Genomic DNA, 12,445 nt, shown 5'->3' on the forward strand with positions numbered 1-12,445 from the left:
GTGAAGTCAGAGCTGTGCTTGATAAAAGGGTTGTTTGGACACCAAGCAATAGGAATCCCTAGGGTCCTAAAAAGCTGCTGTTTTCCCCTCCCTTTTAGTGCACTGTCCCTGATTCTGCCTTTTTCCCTCTTGTCCTTGGAATGTCCATAGTTTGCCCTTCCTTTTTCCCCAGCAGCCAGAATGCATCTTTCCTGTGAGGAGGAAATGTATTGGCTAGAAGTTATTTTCTGCAAATACTATTACACAATAAGTGTGGGTGAATGTTAAAGAATCCCCCTTCCCCCAAAGACAAATGTGAAAACTTTGCAAGGTTTCCTGCTTTTCAGGATCCAAAGACCAGAGACTCATTAAGAATTCACTGTATAGTTAACTTACAGTGCAGTGTACTGTCTACTCAATTCTCTTTGTATTTAATGAGGTTTGCCTCTAGGTAAGTGGGTATAGGATGGCAGTCTAGGCTTTGGTTTAGGGTTGACATTGAGGAAAAACAGTTCTTGTGCCTTTGAAAGCTATATGGAAGGCAACAATTCATAGGTGAAGCTTTTTCTAGTATGGAAGTACAATTGTGGGAAACCTTTCACCATTACTACTCTCTTTGTGTGTTATGCCACACCCCCATGGCAGCCATCTTGTGACTGGTGCCTCCAGCCCTTTCAAAATGTGAAATGTGCTGTCAGATCCAAAATGGTTGGTAATCTCTGGTATAGAAAGCTGGTAAGAGATCAAGGAGAATTAATAAGGACACACTCCCCCTGTCTTTCTCCCAGCAAAGGCTATTGTACAGGGTGACCAAAGCAGTTTCTGTGCCACAACTGGGCCTAGGCTCTTATTGAAATGGATTTTATGAGGCTGTGAACCACCCTGCTCTTCTCTGGGAGAAACAACAATACACTGACTGGCAGCCGCTTTCCAGTGTTTCAGACATGGGTCTTTCCCAATTGGAGCTAGAGATGCCAAAGACTGAACCTGGGACCAGCAAAAAGCATTCCATTGACTTACATCCCCTATGATATGATTGTATTATTATGTAGCCATGAGAGTGGCTGTATACCATAGCCAGCATGGATTTTTCACAATCCGTAATATTAAATTGAGCATATCCCCCATGCCATTCTGCTGCTTCCCATAAGCTCATTTCAAAACAAAACCTTACAGTCCTGAACTCAGAAAGGCTTGCTTAACAACCAATAGTGTAGTCACACATTCAGAACTGCAGGGTCCCTTCATGTTGATCACAGCCATGTCCCCTCTTCACTTTTTTTGCTGTGGGGTTGAGAAGGAGATCCTTATTAATGCCTTGGAACCAATAAGCATAAAAGAGGAGAGTGTTAACACTGAGAATAATAATATAATAAATTTTATTTCTAGGCCGCCTATCTGGCCGCACAAGCGGCCACTCTAGGCGGCGTACAAGATTAAGTAAAATACAACATACAAACTACATAAAAACCCAAGAACTATAATATAAAATGAAACCGAACCCACCCATAGCTAAAACCAATAAAATTAGGCTACCCCAGGGATCTTGTAGGCCTGCCTGAATAGCCAGGTTTTCAAGGCTTGGCGAAAACTTGGCAGGGAGGGGGCATGGGGAAGATCATAAGGGAGAGAGTTCCAGAGGGTGGGGGCCACGATTGAAAATGCCCTCTCTCTGGTCCGCACCAGTCTAGCTGTTTTGACTGGTGGGACCGAGAGAAGGTCTTGAGTGGCTGATCTAGTCAGGCGGCATATTTGTTGATGCTGGAGGCGTTCCTTCAGATAAGCTGGGCCGAGACCGTATAGGGCTTTAAAGGTTAGTACCAACACCTTGAATTGGGCCCGGTAAACAACTGGTAACCAGTGTAGATCTTGTAACACCGGAGTGATGTGATCGCGGCGACGGCTGTTCGTAATCAAACGTGCCGCCGCATTCTGTACCAGCTGCAGTTTCCGGACCGTTTTCAAGGGTAACCCAATGTAGAGCGCATTACAGTAGTCTAAGCGAGAGGAGACCAGGGCATGTACTACCCGTGGGAGAAGATGGACAGGCAGATAGGGTCGCAGCCTCTGTATTAGATGTAATTGAAACCAAGCTGCCTGGCTCACTGCCAAAACCTGAGCCTCCATGGACAGCTGGGAATCAAGGATGACCCCGAGGCTGCGGACCTGGTCCTTCAGGGGCAGTTTTACCCCATTGAGCACCAGGTCTAAAGCTCCTAATCTTTTCCTGTCTCCCACGAGCAGTACCTCGGCCTTGTCAGGGTTTAGCTTCAGCCTATTTCCTCCCATCCATTCACTTACTGACTCCAGGCACTTGGAAATGGTCTCCACAGCCAACTCTGGCGAGGACTTAAACGAGAGATAGAGCTGGGTGTCATCCGCATATTGGTGGCACCGCAGCCCAAATCTCCTGATGATGGCTCCCAGCGGTTTTACATAGATGTTGAATAGCATGGGGGCAAGGATAGAACCCTGTGGCACACCACAATTGAGAGGCCAAGGGTCCGAGACCTTATCCCCCAATGCCACCCGTTGATGTCTGTCTGAGAGATAAGAACGGAACCACCGTAGAACAGTGCCCCCTATTCCCATTCTCTCCAGACGATCTAAAAGGATACCATGGTCGATGGTATCGAAAGCCGCTGAGAAATCCAGGAGGACGAGGAATGCATGTTCTCCTTTATCCAACGCCCTCCTTAAATCATCCACCATAGCGACCAAAGCTGTTTCAGTTCCATGACCAGTCCTGAAGCCAGACTGGAATGGATCCAGATAATCTGCTTCATCCAAGTGTGTCTTTAACTGTTCGGCCACCACTTGCTCGATGACCTTGCCCAAGAATGGAAGATTAGAAACTGGGCGAAAGTTGTTTAAATCTTGGGGATCCAAGGAGGACTTTTTCAGAATGGGCTTTATTACCGCCTCCTTGAGGGCTAATGGCACCACACCTTCTTCTAAAGAAGCATTCACCACTGCCTTGATCCCTTCGCTCAGTTTCTCTTTACAGCCCAAAATGAGCCATGTAGGGCAAGGATCAAACAAGCAAGTGGTTGGCTTCACAGTAGAGAGCACCTTGTCCACTTCCTCAGAGGGAAGAGGCTGACTTCCCGGAAGTGAGTGCTCTGCTGGTGTTGCCTCTGAGTGAGCTCTGTCTCAGAGGAAGCTTTTTTCAGTTAAAAACCAGTGAAGAGGAATTTTTGACTGGCGTAAATGTTCTCCAAGACAAAGGTGAACCGAAGAGATTATCCATGGAACTTCGTTGAGCTGTAGATAGCTGGAATTGATCAGGAATCCCCTGAGATAAGAAGGCTTATCTAGCAGCGGAAGACGAAGTCAGGACTTCCAGCAAGCTGTGCTGAAAAAACAGCGATACTTTTTTCCCCTTAAAAACGTTCTATAACGAGCGAGCCTCCTTCTGTCTAAATCTTATCATTTGGTTTTAATTACTACAGTAAAAGAGACTTGTCTACGAATCAGCAATTGAGAAGCCTGGGTGAGTCACACTTTTTTCCTTTTATATAAAATTAAAGAAGAAAGAAAATTTAAAGAACTTAATTTTTAGCTTAATGACAAAAAGCTGGCTTGAATTTGGAATTATAAAGATTACAACGGATGAGAGGCAACTTATCCAATAAGATGATTTGATTATTTGAAGGAAATATATCTGGGACTATTTTTTTTCTTTTTTTTGGACTATTCTCTTTGGACGAATCTGCTGTTCGTGTATGTTACTGACGGCTGGACGCTGTGAACCAAACTTGTTTTGCATTCCTGGACGTGCAGGAGATAAGAACTGTTGCTGGCTAGATCATATTAACAGGCCTGGAATATTAACTCTTTTCTTGTTGGGGAAAAAAAAGAAACAGACTGCCTCTACGTTTGGGAACATTGGTTAATAGCAGAAACTAAAGGTTTTGTTTTCCAAAAATGACAACTAGGAAAGCAGCTAAGGCCCTGGAGCGAAGAGGTTCAACTGATGCACAGGAAGGGGCTGTCTCCCCAGACATGTTCCAGAAAATAATGGATGGGATTAATGATCTTAAACAAGATCTCAAACAAGAGATGAAACAGGATAGACAAGAAATAAAAGATGAATTTGATAAAATGAAGATGGAATTGAAAGATACAAAAGATTATATCAAAACAGAATTGGATGAGATTAAAGGCACAATTGGGCAAGTAACACGGGGTAAAAATGTTAAAGGAAAGGTGCAAATCTTGGAGAATAGAACAGATATATTAAATCTGGAATTGGAAAAAAACTTGGACCATATCGCTGTGATGGAATTGAGAGATAAAGAATATTGTTTGAGATTTTGTGCAATTCCTGAAGAAACAGGTGAAGATATCAGAGATAAAATGGTTAATGCTCTGGTAAAATTTTTGGATTGGAATGAAGATCTGATGGAATTTGAAATAGATAAAGTTTATAGAATTAATTCAAGATATGCAACAATGAAAAAAATCCCACGAGATGTGCTTGTGCATTTTGTAAAAAAGAGAACCAGAGACATGGTATTACAACAACACTTCAATAATATCTTTAAAATTGATGGCAAGGAAATACTGGTGATGAAAGAAATCCCTATTAGACTTTTACGCAAGAGAAAAGAATATGCTTTCCTTACAGAAAATATTAAACAATGTAAAATTCAATTTAGGTGGGATGTTCCAGAAGGAGTGATTTTTACATTCAGACAACAAAAATATCGATTGAATACTGTTCAAAAAGCAAGGGACTTTCTGAGAAAAGCATCAAAAGACATGGAAGAAGATAAATTCAAAGACATGGATATAATTCCTGAGAAACAAAGTCAACAGGAACATGAAGAGGAGGGAAAGGAAGATGATGGATTAAAGGGAGCATCAGGTACTTTTAAAAATATATGCTTAAAGATGGATTACAAATATCTAACTTGGAATATAAATGGAGCCAATACGTCGCAGAAAAGAAAGAAAGTGTTTCATTATTTGAAAAAATTAAAATTGGATATAATTTGTTTACAAGAAACTCGTATCAAGAAGAAAGATTCCAAATATTTGATTTGTAAAAATTTGGGTGAAGAATTTATTTCGGCTGGATCAAAAAAAAATGGTGTTGTTCTTTATATTAATCCACAGTTGTTTCCTAAATTGATATTATTGGACGATAGTGGTAGATTTGTGGGGGTTGAAATTACTTTACAGGGTACAAAAATTTTGATAGTGGGCATTTATGCCCCCAATGAAGATAAAACAAGGTTTTACACAAGACTTATGGAAAAATTGTCAGAGTTTTCATATGATCATTGGTGTGTTATGGGTGATTGGAATGGAGTAATTTTACCAAAAATGGACAGACTTTCTGAGAAAAAATATTAAAGAAACACAGGGTAAATTACCGAAGATTTGTTTTGAATTGATGGAAAATCTAGAATTGGTGGATGCTTGGAGATATATAAATGACAATGCAAAGGAATTTACTTATTTTTCAGAAAGACATAAAACATTCTCGAGGATTGATATGATTTGGATGTCTAAAAACCTAGTGAAAGACATTTCCAAAATGGATATATTACCAAAAACCTTTTCGGATCACAATCCAGTGATATTGACTTTCAAAAAAAAAAATCTTGGATTTAGATGGAGACTAAATGACTCTTTATTACAGAATGATAAAATAGTGCAAGAATGTAAGAAGAAATTAAAAGAGTTTTTTGAACACAATTTACATAAAGGAACAGATGAAAATATTGTTTGGGATACAAGTAAAGCATTTATGAGGGGATATTTTATTAAATGTAATTCTGAATTAAAAAAGAAGAAACAACAGAAAATGCAATTAATCTTGGAAGAAATAAAACAAAAAGAGGAAGAATTGAAAAAGAATCCAACTAAAGTTTCTATTGTAAATCAAATTAAAATGTTACAGAAACAAGTGTCAGTGTTGACAGTTAGAGAAATTGAAAGGAAATTAAATTTTGCTAAACAAAGGACTTTTGAATTTGCAAATAAACCGGGGAAATGGTTAGCATATAAATTAAGAAAAGAACGACAAAAAAATCTTATTTTAAAGATACAAGAAGGAGATGAGATGTTGACAATGTAAAAATCCAAAGGGTTTTTCATCAATATTATTCAACTTTGTACAAGCGTCAGGAAATTCCATCTGAAAAAATAGAAGAGTATATATTTAAACAGAATTTGCCTAAAATTACAGATTTTCAGAGACAAGCTATTAATGGTCCTATTACGTCAAGAGAAATATCTGAAGCTATAAGTAAAATTAAATTAGGAAAGGCGCCAGGACCGGATGGACTATCAGCAGTGTATTACAAATGTTTGGAGGAGGAACTCTTATTACCTTTACAGTATACAATGAATTCTATTTTGCAAGAGGGGAAGATACCGGACAGTTGGAAAAATGCCAATATAACATTAATACCTAAAGAGGAGCAGGACCTAACCAAAACAAAAAATTATCGGCTGATATCTTTATTGAATAATGACTATAAAATTTTTACAACGATTTTCGCAGAAAGAATGAAAATAATATTGCAACAATTTATTCAGGAAGATCAAGCGGGGTTTCTACCTAAAAGACAATTACGTGACAATGTCAGGAATGTTTTGAATGTGTTGGAATACTTAGAACAATGAAATGATAAACAAGCAGCTTTGATCTTTTTAGATGCTGAGAAAGCATTTGACAATTTGAATTGGAAATTTTTGTTTAAGGTCTTGGAACAAATGGATTTTGGAGATAATTTTATAAAATGGATTAGATCTATTTATACATCTCAGAAGGCACAGATAATTGTTAATGGGGGGTTAACGGACTCATGTGAAATACAAAAGGGTACAAGACAGGGATGTCCATTATCTCCTCTTTTATTTATCTTGGTCTTGGAAGTGCTGCTTGGAGATATAAGGCAAGATAAAAGGATCTCGGGAACAAAGATAAAAAAAGAGGAATACAAATTGAGAGCATTTGCTGATGATTTGATAATCGTATTAGAAAACCCTTTGGAAGGAATTAATGTATTGATGGACAAATTAAAAGAATTTGGACCGTTAGCAGGATTTAAGATCAACAATCAAAAAACAAAGATGTTGGTGAAAAATTTATCTTCAAGGGAACAAAAAGAGTTGATGGACAAGACAGATTTTAAAATAGAGGAAAAGTTGAAATGTTTAGGTATTACTATGACAAATAAAAATTCAAAGTTGTTTCATAACAATTATGAAAAACTATGGACAGAGATTAAGAAAGACTTGTTAAGATGGGATAAATTACAATTGTCATTAATGGGCAGAATATCCGTGATAAAAATGAATGTATTGCCGAGAATGATGTTTTTATTTCAAACAATACCTGTAATATCCTCTGATTTACCTTTTAAACAATGGCAAAAAGATATTTCTAAATTTGTTTGGCAGGGAAAAAAACCAAGAGTTAAATTTAAATTATTACAAGATGCCAAAGAAAGAGGAGGACTGGGATTACCAAATCTGAGACTTTATTATGCTGCCTGTTGTTTAGTCTGGATAAAGGAATGGTTATTATTGAGGAATAAAAGACTATTGGATTTGGAGGGCCATAATCTGAAGTGGGGATGGCATGGATATCTATGGTATGATAAAGTAAAAGTTAATGTGGATTATATGGAATAGATATAAACCAAGGTTTTATTCGAAAATACCACTATGTGTCTCAAGTCAAGAAGCATTTTATAGAAGAGAAATGGCTGGAAAAGAGAAATGGTTAACTTATCAAGAACTTTTAGAAAATGTACATGGAGAATATATAATGAAACAGAGAGAACAACTGATAAAGGAAGGATATAGTTCTCAATGGTTTGCCTATTTACAATTGTTAGAGAGATATAAAATGGATAAGAAAATGTATGGGTTTGAAATAAGTAAATCTGATTTTGAAATAGGTTTGTGTACAAATGATGAAAATATAATTGCGAAAAGGTATAAACTCTTGCTGAAAATGGATATGGAAGAAGAACAAGTAAAAGAGTGTATGGTAAAGTGGGCAAAAAACTTTAGTTATAATATACAAATAGATCAATGGGAAAATATGTGGAAAAAAGGCTTGAGATTTACATTATGCTATAATCTTAAAGAAAATTTCTATAAAATGATGAATCGTTGGTACATGACTCCAGAAAAGTTGTCAAAAATGTATAGTAATGTTTCTAATGTTTGTTGGAAATGTAAACAACAAGAAGGATCATTTTATCATATGTGGTGGTTGTGTAAACAGGCAAAATTATTTTGGGCACAGATAGGTAGGATGATGCAAAAAATTCTAAAGATAAATATACAGTCAAAACCAGAATTTTTTTTATTGGGTTTATGGATAAACAATTAGAAAAGAAATATGGAAGAATAATATTATATATGATTACGGCAGCAAGATTACTATTTGCACAAAAGTGGAAAATGGAATCAACACCAACAACGGAAGAATGGCTATTGAAATTAATGGACTTAGTAGAGATGGATAAATTGACATGTTTACTTAGAGAAAAATCGACAGATACATTTCTTAAGGAATGGAAGCCTCTCTTAGACTTTTTGTTGAAAGATAAAAATGAAATGATGATAATGGGATTTGACGATTAATTAAGATAGACTATGGAGAAAAGTGATTTTGTATGTATTAAGGGACAGGTTTGATATATATTATATATTTATAGCTGATCTGTGACAAGTCGGAAGTCAAGTTTTTTTTATTTTTATTTTTATTGTATTATGTTTTTGATTTTGTTTTGTTTGTTTTATGAAAATTTGAATAAAAAATTATTGAAAAAAAAAAAGAGGGAAGAGGCTGAAACCGATCCCACCAGACCGGAATGTAACTGGCCGACTCTGGAGCACTTCCTGTATCCACGGCATACGGAATCGCACTCTTTAGGCGCTCAATTTTATCAGCAAAGTGTTTAGCAAATATGTCACAGGAGGCTTTAGAAAGTTCCATGGGTTCCTGCACAACTGGACCGACCAGGCTTCGGACCACTTGGAACAACCTCCTGGGACAACACTCTGCAGATGCAATGGAGGCAGCAAAGAAATCCCTCTTTGCTGCCTTCGTTGTCACTTGGTAGGCTGCAATTGCTGCTCTAACCATTGAGAATAAGAGTCTTCTCAATGGCTGACTTGCCTCCTTTCATTCAGATTGGCTGCAATCAGCAGGAAAGAATCATAGAATCAGTTGGAAGGGGTCTTGTAGGCCATCGAGTCCAACCCCCTGCTCACAGCAGGAAATCCACAGCTAGAGCATCTCCCGCAGATAGCTGTACAGCCTCTGCTTGAAGACATCCAGCGAAGGGGATCCCACCACCTCCCTAGGCAGTCGGTTCCATTGCCGAACTGCCCTTATTGTCAAGAAGTTCCTTCTAATGTCCAATCTGAATCTACACTCCTGCAACTTAAAACCATTAGACCTAGTCCTACCCTCTGGGGCAGCAGAGAACAAATCTGTACCCTCCTCTATGTGACAGTCCTTCAGATACTTAAAGAGTGCAATCATGTCACCCCTCAGCCATCTCTTCACCAGACTGAACATGCCAAGTTCCTTCAACCTTTCCTTATAACACTTGTTCTCTATACCGGCTATCATCCTCGTCGCCCTCTTCTGAACCCGCTCCAACTTGTCTATATCTTTCTTAAAATGAGGCGCCCAGAACTGAACGCAGTATTCCAGATGAGGCCTGACTAATGCAGAATATAGTGGGACTATTACTTCCCTCGACCTGGAAACTATAGCTCTGTTTATGCAGCCCAAAACCGCGTTTGCCTTTTTTGCCTCAGCATCACACTGCTGGGTCATGTTCAACTTGCGATCCACTACAATTCCAAGGTCCTTCTCACATGCACTACTGCTAAGCCGGGTATTTCCCATCCTGTACCCGTGCATTTTGTTTTTGTGGCCTAAATGCAGAATCTGGCATTTGTCTTTATTGAATTTCATTTTATTAATTTCAGCCCAATTTTCTAGTCTACCCAGGTCCTGTCTTCCATTGTGATAGCTATCCCTCCCAGTTTCGTATCATCCGCAAACTTCGTAAGGCTTCCCTCCACCCTGTCACTGATAAAAATGTTGAAGAGTATCGGCCCCAGGACAGAACCCTGTGGCACTCCACTCGAGACCTCCTTTCAGTCCGAAGCAGAGCCACCGACGACCACTCTTCGAGTACGGTTTTCCAACCAGTTGTGAATCCACCTGACAGTATTTCCATGTAGTCCGCATTTGACGAGTTTGCTAATCGAAAGGTCGTGGGGGACTTTGTCAAACGCTTTGCTGAAATCTAGATAGATGACATCTACAGCATTTCCACCATCTACTAAGCTAGTGACCCGATCAAAAAAAGAGATGAGATTAGTTTGACAGGATTTTTTCTTGACAAACCCATGCTGGCTCCTACTAATCACAGCATTGTCATCTAGATAGTTGCCAATGGACTCTTTTATTATCTGTTCTAATATCTTTCCCGGTATTGAAGTCAGACTGACCGGCCTGTAATTACCCAGATCTTCTTTTTTACCCTTTTTAAAGAGCGGGACGATGTTTGCCCGTCTCCAATCCTCTGGCACCTCTCCCATTCTCCAGGATTTCTCAAAGATGATGGCAAGAGGTTCCGAGAGTACATCAGCAAGTTCCTTCAATACTCTGGGATGCAGTTCATCAGGCCCTGGAGATTTGAACTCATTTAGGTTAACTAGGTATTTCCTGACTATCTCCTTATCAATCTCGAACTGCAATCCCGACCCCTGACTGAGATTGCTACCGATGCAAGGTTGCACACTGTTCCCTTTTTGGGAGAAAACGGAGGCAAAATAGGCATTGAGCAATTCTGCCTTTTCCTTGTTATCTGTCAACATTTTGCCATCCTCATTGAGCAGCAGTCCCACCGTTTCCTTGGTCTTTCTCTTGCTTCGAACATATCTGAAAAACCCCTTTTTGTTGTTCCTCGCTTCCCTCGCCAGCGTCAGCTCATTCTGGGTTTTAGCTTTCCTTACGCTATTCCTGCAAGCCCGAGCCACTCGTCGGTACTCTTCCTTGGTGATGCGTCCTTCCTTCCATTCTTTATACATGCTCTTTTTTAATTTTACCTCCTCCACCAGTCTTCCGTGTAGCCACATTGGCTTTTTCCGATGTCTTCCGTTTTTCTTCCTCTTTGGAATTGTTTGCGATTGCGCTTTTTGTAATACGTTCTTCATGAACTCCCACGCTTCTTGGGCTCCTTTTTTCTTTAGTCTATCTAGCCACGGGATCCTACCCATCATTTCCCTGAGCTTGCTAAAATCGGCTTTCCTGAAATCCAAGGTCCATATTTGACTATCTTCTTCTTTGGCTTTCCCCAGAATCACGAATTCCAGCATTACGTGGTCACTTTCCCACAAGGTACTGACCGCTTTAATTCCCATGACCAATTTGTCCCTGTTAATTAAGATCAGGTCCTGGATTGCCGATCCCCTTGTTCATTCTTCTACTTTTTGCAAGAGGAAATTATCAGCAAGGCCCATCAGGAATTTGTTGGAGGTTTTGTGCTTCGCAGAGTTTGTCTCCCAGCAGATATCCAGGTAGTTGAAGTCCCCCATCACTACTACTTCTTGCCTCCTTGAGATTTCAGAGATTTGTTTGAGAAAGGCCTCATCCACCACCTCTTCTTGGCCAGGGGGTCTGTAGTAGACACCTACTACCATGTCGGTTTTATTTGTTTCTCCATTTATTTTTACCCAAATGGTCTCTACCGGACCACTTTGTTCGCTCTTTTGGATATCCATAGAGGTGTATTTGTCTTTGACGTATAATGCTACTCCGCCTCCTTTTCTGTTGCTTCTATTCTTTCTGTAGAGTTTATATCCTTGAATGGCTATATTCCAATCACGGGAGTCATCCCACCAAGTCTCTGTTATCCCTATGAAGTCATATTTGCCTTGATGCACTAAGACTTCAAGCTCCTCTTGCTTGTTTCCCAAGCTCCGTGCGTTGGTATATAGACACCAGAAGTCTCTTTTGTCCTGATTGGATTCCTCCGTTAATATACCGTGAGCTTTGCCGTGCATCCCTTTCTCTCTCCCAGTGTCTCCTGTACCCTTCAAATCCTTGCGTTTACAACCCGCTGTCTTTGGATCGGTATTTAAGCTATCATCTCCATCCCCCATAGGCTTTAGTTTAAAGCCCTCTTGATGAGTTTTGCCATACTTCTGCCAAAGAGATTCTTCCCAGTCCTCGTGAGGTGAAGCCCATCTCTTGCCAACAGTCCCCCCTCCAAGAAGCTTAGACCATGGTCCCAGAATCCAAACCTCTCCCATCGACACCATCTGCGTAACCAGTCGTTGACCTGCAGTATCTTCCTTTTCCTTTGTAGTCCTCTATGCTTCACGGGAAGAATTGATGAGAAGACCACCTGCGCCCCAAAATCCTTGACCTTCCTACCCAGAGACTCATAGTCCGAGGTGATCTGTT

The 12,445-nt window shown here is 39.6% G+C and overlaps 1 long non-coding RNA gene across 1 annotated transcript in view; it reads left to right on the forward strand.

Moving 5' to 3' along the window:
* Positions 1-12,445, forward strand: part of LOC133384292 (uncharacterized) — a 67,420-nt gene that overhangs the window by 38,102 nt on the left and 16,873 nt on the right. The window lies entirely within an intron of this gene.

Source organism: Rhineura floridana, chromosome 4 (assembly GCF_030035675.1).
Source record: "Rhineura floridana isolate rRhiFlo1 chromosome 4, rRhiFlo1.hap2, whole genome shotgun sequence".
NCBI classification, from domain to species: domain Eukaryota; kingdom Metazoa; phylum Chordata; class Lepidosauria; order Squamata; family Rhineuridae; genus Rhineura; species Rhineura floridana.